Source organism: Nelumbo nucifera, chromosome 4 (genome assembly GCF_055504915.1).
Source record: "Nelumbo nucifera cultivar China Antique chromosome 4, China Antique-T2T, whole genome shotgun sequence".
Taxonomy (NCBI): domain Eukaryota; kingdom Viridiplantae; phylum Streptophyta; class Magnoliopsida; order Proteales; family Nelumbonaceae; genus Nelumbo; species Nelumbo nucifera.
Window position 1 is genome coordinate 88,582,061 of NC_142652.1, and position 13,239 is coordinate 88,595,299.

Consider the following 13,239-nt stretch of genomic DNA (forward strand, 5'->3'; position numbering starts at 1 on the left):
TTAACCCAGTTCGAAATTGGGCTTTAGGCTCATTAAGTTTATGTGCTCACTTAACCTCTTAACATGCTACCCAGTTGGCTCTCTTTGTATGGCATGGGACCCAAACATTGATCTACACATTAGCCACATGGGTTCAGCCCAACCTTTGTTACAAGGTCTGGCCGAATTCACTGTAGGAGACAGTGAAACCCGAGTCCATCACTATGGACTCTTAATTGGCCCAACATTTACACTAAATGGTCCTTGGGTCCAGCCACTTTATGAAAACCCTCAATGGTCTTACACTTAATCTCTCAGCCCATAATGATCAAACACTATCCAATAAGAGATGACCTCTCCCTCAGCTGCAAGGAACAGTGCTGCACTTTCTACTCACATGGATCATGGGAATTAAAACCTTTTTGCAAAACATTTTGAAACCATAATATATATATATATATATATATATATATATATATATATATATGTATGTATGTATATCTCTATATAAATATATTTTGCAAAAACAAATTTCAATGGTTGAAATCAACTGCCGGCAATTTAGATTTCCATCAGAGAGAGTGCATCCCCGATCATTCACTTTGTCCAACAAATGGACTGATCCTATCACTATGATCACCCACTCAGATGAATTCTCAGACTGTTCCAACATACTCAGGTTTTGACCCCCTCTAAGGATCTCACTGATTGTCATATCAAAGACAGCCCGATCCGACACCTAGTGTAGTACCATAATTGAGTCTAGGGGTCAGGTGTAACATTTAGTTTTGCCAATCTATCTCCAAGGTGTAGGGCAATACTGGAATTTTGGTATGGTTTAGGTTTCAAGAAAACTCACACTGCATGTACCTCAGGTCTCACCCTAGCAGTTGAGACAAGCCACCCCAACCAACTTGGCGGTACATCAGTGTCAGCCTTGGTAGGATAAATCTCTCCAGATCTATCCAACAGTTGTGAAGATTCTAAACTAACACGAGTCTCATAAGTGTCCAGTTTAAGGGTATTACACAGAAACACACCACAATGACATGAATCAATTATGTACTTTATCCATTTACAATAAATGTCAAAAAATACATCAATTTGATTGGAGCTAAGGGCATAATTGTCTAACAATATCACCTCTTATGCCGACCTGGTGTAGTTCGATCTATCTACTGGTTGTCCTACCAAGGTGAGGTCGAGGAGTCCGCAATAGGGGCGAGGTGCTTGTCGTACTTCCAAAGTCTACTTTCGTGGTGCTGAGTTGTCATCTGACAATTTTGTGGAGTCACAATGTCACTAGAGGGTCAAACCTGCCCTCATCAAATTGTTCCCCTGGTGACCCATTCACTAATACTTGATAATATATTGTAGAGATACATTCCATAACTAAATCTACCTATTTCTAATTTAACTAGAATTTTTCAAAAGTGTTCCTTATATAAGACCATCTAATCAATAATAGGCTTTTTCCATGTCGATGTTTAGGCTACAAATCCTGTTTGACCTTTTTTCTTCCTTGTAGTATGGAATATTTCATGGGCAATTAGAATATTGTCCATAATTTGTCTTCTAGGGGCAAGAGCTTATTGATATTTAGTAATCATTTTATCAGTATATTATTTAATAAGATTTTCCATGATTTTGGCAATTAACTTGTATATAACATTACATAAACTAATTGGTCTAAAGTGCTCTGCTTTTTCAGGACTATTATTTTTGGAAATGAGAATGATATAGGTTTTATTTAGTTGTTTAGTCATTCTTCCTGAAAAGGAAGAAAGCTTCTATTACCCAACTAGTTGTATTTTAGTTAATCATTTTATGATTAGTGAATGTTTTGCAAAATATAGAAATATTTCAATATTTAAAGTATTATTGAAATAATGGAATGTAAATTTAAAAAATATTAGGAAAATTTTCTCCTCTTTATTGCTTAGCTACAATATTAAATCCTAAGATTAGGAAAGATGGTTTTGATATTTTACTATCATATTGTGAAAATATGAATTCTAAAATTGGAAATAAAAAAACAAGAAATTAATAATTTATTATTTGAAATATACAGTTTATATGAGTCTCAATTTTTAAGGCATAGGAAAACTTGTACAAGTGCAACTTCCACTTTTGAAACATCTAATTCTAGTAGTGGAAAAGAAATTTTTTGGTCTTTAATAAATAAAAGGCAAAAAAATTATTTACAAGCTAAATTTTCTAATTTAAATGATTCTTTTGACTTAAAGGAAATAAATAATTTTGATATTTTTGCCTAGTGAAATGAACATGGAAGAATTATCAATTTCTTGCCACCATGGCACGTGATCTTCTAACCCCTCCAGTGTCTACAGTTCCATGAGAGTCTCATTTAAGTGTAGGTACTAGGGTGTTGGATGACAATAGAAACCAGATGAATGATGAAATCCTAGATATGTACATATGCTTGAAAGATTGAGTGGATGGTAAGGATATATTGCAAAATTTTCACATTTTTACTAAATGCAAATGATGTAGACCAGGGTCAAGGTAATGGAGATAAGGGTAAAATGAAGTCAATATTTTTTAACCCAAATTATTTGTTACTTTTTCAATAATACCATTCTATTTTTTTATTTTCTATTTATAATTTTATTATATTATTTTTATATAACAAAATTAATTTCGGTTGCCCATTACGGATAATTTATTAAAATATCTTATAGAAGTAGAAGTAGAAGAATGGATAGATGATAGGTTATTCACCGAACAAAAAAAGATAGATGATAAGTCCCACTTCTCCCTCGTTCAATGGCCATTTCGAATAAGGTATCTACGAGGTTTATTCTTTTCGCGGAGTCCGGATCTGCTGCTAACATCAACCTCACAACGCCGTAATTTGTGTTGTTATTTATAATAAGATGTTCGCAATACACGGTGGGATAGGGTTGTGAGATCGGTGTGAGGTGCTCTATATGAGGAGTAAATCACAATTCCTTTCGCCTCATGTCGGATGCACCAAAAAACCATGTGCTCCACCTGTCTCCACAGTAAAGGAAAAAGGCAAAAGGAAAAAGATAAGGGCGTTTGATTGGATAAGCGTGGCTTCCTTCTTGGAGGTCTTATCCAATATCCACTTTTTCTTGTGTTGGATTGGAAAGCGACAAAATAGTTTAAAGACAATCCGCGTCGCCTCACCGCACCACAACTCAGCTCAGTAAAATAACCCACCCACCCACCCACCCACCCATCTGGCCATCTCCCCTCTCTCTTCTCTCTCATTCTTCAATCTTCATCAATGGCAATTCTGCGTCTCCTCTTACTCTTCCTCTTCTTTTTTTCTCTGTCTGAGGCTTCCACACCAGCCACTCTGTTCCTTCCCATTACGAAGGATGGTGCAACCCACCAATATGTGACTCGCATCTATCAAGGCACTCCGCTTACCCCCTTCCCCCTTGTCCTCGATCTTGCCGGTCAATTTTTGTGGGTTGACTGCGACTCCGGCTACTCCTCCTCCTCCTATCGATCTGTCCGCTGCCGCTCCATCCAGTGCGCTGCCGCCAATGCCCAACGCTGCGGCCTCTGTTTCTCTACTCCTCGCCCCGGCTGTAACAATCACACCTGTGGTTTGTCCCCAGAGAACACCGTCACCGGCACTGTCACCAGCGGCGAGCTTGCAGTAGACGTGATAGCCCTTCCCTCTGCGTACGGATCAGAGCCTGGCCCAATTGCTACCGCCCATCACTTCCTCTTCTCGTGTGCCCCAACTCCCCTCTTGGCTCATCTAGCGAGCGGTGTCAGGGGAATGGCGGGCTTCGGTCGCAACCGAATTGGGTTACCGTCGCAGCTTGCAGCAGCGTTTAATTTCGACCGGAAGTTCGCCATCTGTTTGCCATCGTCAACCGCATCGGACGGAGTTGTTTTCTTCGGCAATGGGCCTTATACGGTGGTTTCAGGCATCGACCTGTTGGAGACACTACAGTACACCCCTGTGATCGTCAACCCGCTACTGCCTGACGATTACTTCATCGGAGTGGAGTCCATCAAAATCAGCGGCAAGAAGCTATCGTTGAATGCATCCTTGCTCTCGATCGACGACAGAGAAGGCACCGGAGGAACCAAGCTCGGCACAGTTGTTCCGTACAGCACAATGGAGAGCTCTATCTATGCAATCTTTACCAAAGCTTTCGAAAGAGCTGCCATTGCCGCTTTCAACATGACGAGAGTGGCATCGGTGGGACCTTTCGGCGTCTGCTTTAGCTCGGAAAGCGTGGATATCACGCGAACTGGTCCGTCCGTGCCCACCATCGATCTGGTGTTGCAGAGCGAGATGGTGTACTGGAGGATCTCCGGTGCGAATTCGATGGTTCAGGTATCGGAAGATGTGATGTGTCTGGGGTTCCTGGACGGAGGGCCGAACGCAAGGACGTCGATCGTGGTGGGAGGGTTTCAGTTAGAGAACAATCTTGTACTGTTGGATGTGGGTGCTTCGAGACTGGGGTTCAGTTCTTCGCTCTTGACCAGACAAATGACGTGTTCCGACTTCAACCTCCGTCCGATTCGCAGAGTCTCTTCATAGTTTTTTTGGATTAAACACGTAAATTTTAATTTACTGACGTGTAATCGGATATCTGTCACATATTCACATGTGAATGAAATTTTACTTTTTCCATTAAAGGAGAAGGATGGGTTCGATAATTCAGAGGCAGATTCCCAAATAACAGTATTATACCGAAAAATCTGGGAAATTCATTTGAAATCTGATATGGGTTTTGCTCACTGTTTTCAAAATTGGATCGGATCGGATGGTCGGACCGCGGGAATCGGTCACCTGACTGGTTCCGTTTTTCTTCAAAACCGTTTTTTTCCTAAAACCGTTGATTTTGATCAACAAACCGCTGAACCGGCCGGTTAACCGTTCAAATAGTTTTGACCATTTTTAAAATTTTTATCAGAACGGACCGGCGTTCGAGTCGAACGGTTGGACCGTTCGAACCGGTAACCGGACCCCTGACCGGTTCGAACCCATATAATTTTCTAGTGTTTTTTATTTAATGTGAGAGCAGAAGAATTTGCAGAAATCAGAGAAAATTTCGTGTGGGGAAAACTCTACAGAGAAACAGATTTCGTTGTTTCAATTGAAGATTTTCTCTCTCTGAGACAGAGAGAGTCTCCACAGATGATGAGATAGAGAGATGAATTAGTGCCACAACGCCTTATCCATATAAAACTGAAGATATGAATCAAACTTTCTTTAATCTGAATTCTTATAGTAATTCAGAGAACATTAATTGGACAGAGATGTAAACAAAAACGAGGGAAGAAACAACAGTAAGCATAATTAAAACGAGATCTAGATTCATTAGGAGGAAAAGCACGGACTGAGATCAATTAATACGACAAGTTCTGGGGAGCTAAGAGGCAGTGGTTGTGAAGATGAAGTTAGCACAGCTCGTCTGTCTATAATGGAGCAATGGGCTGAATCCCAGCTTCGAAGTCTTAAGATCAAACTGTAGAAGAATGTCCTCCAACTGGTGACCCCCTAAAACGATCGAAGTTCTGGGGTTCCTACCTCCATCCAAGAACCCCAAACACAGCACGCCTTCCCTCACATCCACCATTGCATTCTTCCCGAAGATCCTCCATACACTCTGCCCCTGCAACACCAGATCGATGCTGGGAACTTCTGCTCCCATCCGACTGCCTCTGATGCTCTCTGAACTAAAACATGCCCCGAATGGTGCCACAGCTCCCACTCTCGTAATGCCCATGGAGATGGCCTCCTCCATGAAAGCACCAGTTACAGAGTTGTAAATGGAGGTCTCCAGAGTGGTGTAGGGCACAACAGTGCTGATTTTTGTCCCACCCACGCCTTCTCCGTCGATGGATAGCAAGTCTGAGTTCAACAGGACGGGCTTCTTGTTGATTTCAATCGATTTGACGCCAATGAAGTACTCAACCGAAGGCTCCCCTTTTGTGAAAGTTGACGCTGCGCTTACAGGGTTGGTGATGAGTGGGGTGTAGCTCAGAATCCGGGAGACTTCGACTTCTGGAAGCAAGTTATGAGGCACGTCACCGAAGAATATTACGCCGGTGACGTTCGCCGACGATGGTAAACAAACAGCAAATTTCCGGGGGAAGCTGAATGCAGCTGCCAACTGAGATGGCATCCCAATTGGGCCCCGGCCTAACCCCGCCATACCTTTGACGCCACCAGCGAGGCGTTCCAAGAGGAATCTGGCGGAACATGTGAAGAGGAAGCGAGGGACGGAGACAATTCGGGTGGCAGGCGAGGACCCATCTGTTGAGCGGACGGCAATCATGTCTTCAGTGAGCTCTCCACTGGTGGTCGTCTTAGTGACTGTGTTACCTGGGAAGAGAACACAGGTGTTGTTGCTGCAGCCAGGGCTTGCGGGTAAGAGGCATTGCCCACAGCCATTGGCTCCGGTGGCTGAGCACTGAGAGGAGTTGCAGGGGACTGGGTGGTAGGAGGATGAGAAGTAGGCAGATTCACAGTCCACCCATAGGAATTGGCCTCCGAGGTCTACAACAAGATCAACCGTCACAAATGGAGTCCTTTGCCTAATTTGGGTCACGTATTGGAGAGTTGGTGCATCTTTGGTGATGGGAAGGATGAAAGAATGTGGTCGGAAGGGTTTCTGCTTCTGGGCGTCCGATAGAGCAATGAGAAAGGTAAGAAGAGAAAAAGAGAGGAGATGGAAACGTTGGGACCAAATCCAGTCCATTGAAGAGAAAGGATATGGATGGTGGGAGTCTTTGATGTTTTTCAGCTTTGTTAAAATTGGGCTGTTTTGGTTTTGGCTCATCTATGAACTATAATGTATCCAAATCCAACTCTTTTGGTTTGAAAAAAGAGGAAGATAAAAGCACCGGATACCCCACACCTTAGCTTTAGCCTATTGCATTTGGCATTAGCTATAGGCTTTTGACCCCGGGCCATATGCACTTAATGATGGCTCTCAATTGCTCAATAGTCCTTTTTTTTATGTTTTTTAAGACCAGAAAATCACTCTCAAACTAATTCCATCGGGCCCACAGCACAGCCTGTAGCCGGCATAATATCGTTTCTTCTTAAAAATGTTTTTTTTTTTTTTTTTTATGTTTTCTTCTTTTTTCTATCTAACATTAAAAAAAACGCTTATATGGCAGCAACAATAATGGTATCAAATAGAAAGCTTGAGAAAATAATATGCTTATACAACACCTTTTTATGGGAAAACAAATCTCAGAAAACAATATCGATTCCAAACATCATCTAAATGGATTGGAGAGAAAATCCTATGCATCAAATTGGACTACTTTTTTTTTTACCACCTTTTGATTTTATTAACCATTATCAAAGATTAAAAGAAAAAAAAAAGGTCACAAATGAAGATGTTAGATTGCTTTTGGAAACAGTGTAAATGCCAGTTGAGTGCATTATTGCACCCTAGTCTAGCCCTGATTTGTATGCATTTGAAAACGATGTGAAGGAGAAGCACCCATGTTTTGCATGTTAGTTGCCAAACAAAAAGTGTGTAAAATATAGAGAAAAAAAAAAAAAAAAAACTAATCCCACTTTGCATTCACCTGAACCACAGAGATGCATTGATTTGTAGCATGTAAATGTGCATTTACACCATTTCCAAATGCAGCTTTAGTGTTTTATAGGCCCTGTACAATCGTATGAGACCCACACTTTACTATAGATTATAAAACACTTTTGTGTTCATTTAGTGTGTAAGATTTTGTCTCTAACCAATGTAAAGCCAGATAGAGCAAGGATTAGTTGAACAGTTTGGCTGTAGAACCAATGATAAAGTTCGATGCCAGTAAGGCTGCATTTGACATTCCTTATTTTAAAGACTTGTCTTCTTTTTACACAGTTAGATTAAGATGCCCCTGAATTTTTAAATACAAAAAGGAGACAAATCTTTAAAATAAGAAATGTCAAATATAATCTAATAAAACATATGGGACCCACACCTTCTACAATGGGGCTCAAGCGTTCAGCTAATCCGAGATGCCGTATTGGAGGAGGATGAGGTGTACGTGATATTGTGATGGATGAGACAAAGTTCACGAGAGCCCATGGAGCATAGATCTCTTTTGGTGACAAGGACAGGATTGACTTGGCGTGCCTACAAATTAGAGAAGAGAAAAATAGAAAGATTAGACAAACGAACCCAAAGAAAAACCCATTAAGAAATACGGAAAGGGAATGCACAAGGTGTGATGATACAATTACTCTATGACTAAAAGTTTGCGTTCATCTATTTACCAAAAAAGAAAAAAGTTCATATTCGTTTGCTTATCAAAAAATATCATGTTCATCTTGTCTCCTTGCCATTGTGTAATGTGGGTTGTTATGCTACTCATACTGCTATGTTGACAAGGTTTAAAATTATCGATATGATAATAGATAACCCAAAATGAGGTGTCATATTTCTGTCCATGAGTATGGATATGGGATACGTGACAATTGAAAACATATTTAATGAGTAATGCGTATTAGAACAATAGCATTGGGTTGTATTAGGGATGATAATTTCCCCGTAAAATTGGGGTGGGTTTTCCCCGATTCTAAATAAGGACGGGTGGGGATGGAGAAAATAATTTTTCTCTGAATCGGGTACAGGGCGGGAATGGGTTTTGTATATAATTCCTCGAACCCGCCCCGAACCCAAAGGTAAATTAGTAAAATATCTCTAGGTTTAATATTGATATTTAAAATATCTCTAAGTTTTTCCTAAATTTTTAAAATCCTAAGATCCCATAATTTTATTTTTGAATTACCCCTAAAGTATTATAATTCAATTCTAAATTACCCCCAAATGCATATATCCTATGTATAAATTGTACATAAAATAGATAATTTTTAAGTAATTGCCTTGGAGTGGGGAAAATTTGGGAATTCTCCATCCCCGATGGGGAATGGATGCCCCGCCCCGCCCCGTGGCAGGGGATGCCACGTTGCCTTTCCTAGGTCATATTGATGGATATGATCCAATATGCGTTTGACAAAATTATATATTGACCACTTTTGGATTGTTTTTCAACGTTAATAAAATTTGAAAATTATAATTAGAAAAACTAAAATAAATGATTTAAAATTTAATTTCCCCTAAAATTTTAATAAAAATTAAAAAATAATATATTTTATCTACCTTAAATGATTTTTGTGTTTTATTTTACACATAATTATATGTTAAAAATGAAAACCTATTTATTATTTAAAAAATAGATTTATTATATAAAATACACTTAACAAATAAAATTTTCCAACAAAATTAATAGAAAATAGAAAAATGTAATTATAGAAACTGAAGTGGATAATTTAAGATTAAAATTAAATTTCCCCAAAAAATTTAATAAAAACTAAAAATTATAAAATAATTTTTATTTTATCTACTTTATATGTGTGTATGTGTGTGTTTCAGTTTATAATTATATGTAAAATAAAACAATTGTATGTTAAAAATGAAAACATATTTGTTATTTAAAAAATAGTTATTATGTATATAAAAATAACAAACAAATAAATTTTCTCAAAAATTTAATAAAATTAAAAAACTATAATAAAAATTAAAATAGAGTGATAATATTGTATGATGTAAATGTTCTAGAGTTCCGGTATTGTTGGTTGTAATGTTTCTCTTCATATAACCTATTAAATTATGCATTTATCATGTGTTATACCTTATTCATAGATAATTCAGTTGTAGATTTCATATCTTTCATTTATATCCACGCATTGCAAATTGTGTCCATTTCTAAGTTGTCTGATATGATACCCGATACCGATACTTTGATTCTTGCATACCAGTACAGCATGAAAGTAAGTTTTAATAAGAAAATTTCATACATACATACATACATAAAGAGACACACACACATACATGTTATACCTTATTCATAGATAATTCATCTTTAGATTTCAACTTTTATTTGACTAAATTAAAATACCACAAGTTTTGAATTTAATCCCTCTATGAATGTAAGGGTAGAAAATGTAATTTGAGCAACTACTTTACTCCTCATTCAATTCTGCCTCATTAAATCGCATATTTAAGTTATTAACTCTCAATCTCCCATTATGATTCATTTAGCCCTATCCTTAACTAGAATACCCCTATTTTTTAATTTATTCACTCTTTAATTGTGAGGGCACAAGATGTAATTTGAAGTACTACATTTCACCCCATTCATTTTCCTCTCATTAACTCTTATATTTGGGGCATTAACTCCCATTCTCTCATTGAATCCTATATTTAAGCTATTTATTTTCACTAATAAATTCTATCAATTATATCTATATTCAATACTTTTAACGATATAAAATACATATTTTTTAAAATCGATCAAGAAATTGGAATAATTCTTATATCTTGGTGCCAAGTGAGCAATTCATCCATATAGGTCAAATGGGTCAATCCATGATGTCATAATTAAATAAAAAACTTTAAATAAAAATAAATACAAAAAATTATAAAAAATAAAAGAATATATAGAAAAAATTCAGTACACCTCTAATGTTTTATATAAATCGTATTAAAGTAAAATAAGCGTGATAAATAATAATTATTCATATTGGTGTTGGAATGAAATATAAATTTAAAACCAATCCAAAAATAAAATTATCTTCCTAGTGATGGGTAACAATTAAACATTTTGGGTCAAATGAGTAAACTCTTGATATCATAATTAATTAAAATTTAAAAAATAAAAGAAACACAAAAACATTATGTAACAATATATATCAAAGTTTTGCCAAAAAAAAAACATTTGAGCACATATCTAGTATTTTATATTAATCATATTAAAGAAAAATAATTGTGATAAATAATACTTAGTTTTTAGTAATGTTGGAAATGAAATATAAATTAAAATTTAAAACAACCCAAAAATGAAATTCTTTTCTTGGTGGCAAGTCAACAGTTCAACCTGTAGGGTCATATATGTCAACCCTTAATCTCATAATTAAATGATAAAAATACAAAAAAAATTGAAAAAAGAAACATAGAACTTTTTTAGAAAGGGCACATCTATGATATTTTTATATTAACCATATTAAAAGCTAAACATGATAAACAATAATTGTTTTTAGGGTCATTTACTAAAAACCTCCTATAGTTTCATGAATTTACTAAAACCTACCATAAGGTTTGTGTTTTACTAAAACATCCCCTATACTTTGCAATTTGTTTACTTAATTGACCTTCCATTAGATGAAAGTGGAAAATGACACTTTTAACCCTAACATCCATTCAAATAAATTTAATGAAAATAAACTAAAAACAAAAAAATGCCATTTTGCCCCTATTAAAACATGGACAACCACTCTATTTTTCTCTATTTGGTCAATTTTATTTTCTATACAAAAAAGTGCTAGGGCTACTTTTGGAATAAACAACCATGGATCAACACCCTTGAACATTTTCCACTAAGTTTTGGGGTACTTTTGGAATAAACAACCATGGGTCCATGCCCTTGAACATTTTTCACTCAATTTTGGTGTACTTTTGGAATAAACAACCATGGGTCCATGCCCTTGAGCATTTTCCACTCAGTTTAGGTGATCATGTTACTATTTTCAGATGGCAAAACAAATATTTCTTAATGAAAGATTGATTAAGTAAATAGGTTGCAAACTATAAGAGGTGTTGTAATAAAATGCAAACTATAAGGTAGGTTTAAGTAAGTTTGTAAAACTATAGAGGTGGTTTAGTAAATGATCCCTTTTTTTTTATCGATGATGGAAATTAAATACAAAATTTAAAACAAACTGAAAAGTGAAACTATTTTCCTATGGTGGCAAATCAATACTTCAACCTTTTAGGTCAAATGTATCAACCCAGGATGTCATAATTAAATAATCAAAATTAAAAAGCTAAAAGCATAAAAATATATAAATTATGTGGAAAACATTTGGACATATCTCTAATATTTTATATTAACCATATCAAAGAAAAACAACTATGACAAAGAAGAACTATTATTTTGATGATGAAAATAAAATACAAATTTAAAACGGACCTAAAGTGGAACCGTTTTCCTTTTGGGTCAAATGTGTCAACCTTTGGTGTCATAATTAAATAATAAAAATTACAACAATATGAAAACATACAAAAGTCTAAAAAGCACAAAAATTTTGTAGAAAACATTTGTCACATCTCTAATATATTGTATATTCATCATATAAATAAAAATAAGTATGAAAAATAAAAATAATTTTTATACGCATATAAATGTAAAAAATTTTGGAAAGATATTATTTATTATCACCATAATCAACATTAAAAGTTGTCACATGCAAAGCACATACATATTTACACTACAAAATTAATCAAAGAGTAAACAAAAACAATATTCCATACACATAAGTAGGGGTGAAAGTCGTACCAAATTCTAAAATTTGAAGATCATTTAATTGACAAGCAACAATGGTAAACAAAACGTTGTAAACCACTATACAAGTGTCAATATTCACACTTCGCAAGCATCAAATGAAATGAATAAAGAGAAACATGAATGACAAGATAGTCGAACAGCAACATTAATGAAAAAAAAAAAAGAAACTTAGAAGTGAACAACTTATGGATACAAAGAAGAAAAAGAAAGCCAGACGCATGATATGCATTTACTCTATTGATGTTAACTCACCGCGGGCATTGGTGCATAGAATTAGGGTATTTGACATTTTGAATGTTTATAGATCTGTAATAGAATTCCGAAATCTGCATTCAACCTGTCCATGCTTTTCCATATTTTTATGCAAAAAAGACAAATTTCTTAAACTTAATTGGTTAACTCTACCTTTTCTTCACACCCGATGCCCGTCTTTGTCGTCTGAAACGTTTATCTTCGCTAAGAATATATAGACGATGGGTCTCAACAACAATCTGTTCAACAACTCTATAGCACTGTTTCTTCATGACCGGATAACAGAGGTAAGGGACTAAGAAGTCTACCCAGGAAAAACCATTGTCGGTCGTTGGAACACTACGACCATTGTCGGATGCGATTACCATTCGTACATGATTTTGGTCACTCAACACAGCGGTGGAAATACCATCGTCTGTCCCAGCCACCACACTATCGGATGCGCAGTTTAGCGGACACTATCATATCGTTACTTCTTCCTCTGTCTTCGTCTGCAGACTGCTAGATATTTGGTTGAAACTCAATTGCAACTCCTGCAATGAACTCAAGTTTCCAAATGTTTGAGAATGCTCCCTGTGATCTAATTCAGCGAAATGCCGATAACCAATAATTGCTTGCAGT

General features: G+C 36.3%; 2 pseudogenes across 2 annotated transcripts; one reads left to right on the forward strand and one right to left on the reverse strand.

The window, feature by feature from the left end:
• The first annotated feature begins 3,163 nt into the window (after positions 1-3,163).
• On the forward strand, positions 3,164-4,632 carry LOC104612558 (putative aspartic proteinase GIP2 pseudogene; annotated as a pseudogene). The gene has a single exon (XR_016068639.1). The product of XR_016068639.1 is annotated as a putative aspartic proteinase GIP2 pseudogene (transcript).
• Positions 4,633-5,197: 565 nt separating this feature from the next.
• Positions 5,198-6,901, reverse strand: LOC104612548 (putative aspartic proteinase GIP2 pseudogene; annotated as a pseudogene). The gene has a single exon (XR_016068638.1). The product of XR_016068638.1 is annotated as a putative aspartic proteinase GIP2 pseudogene (transcript).
• Between the last annotated feature and the right edge of the window lie 6,338 nt (positions 6,902-13,239).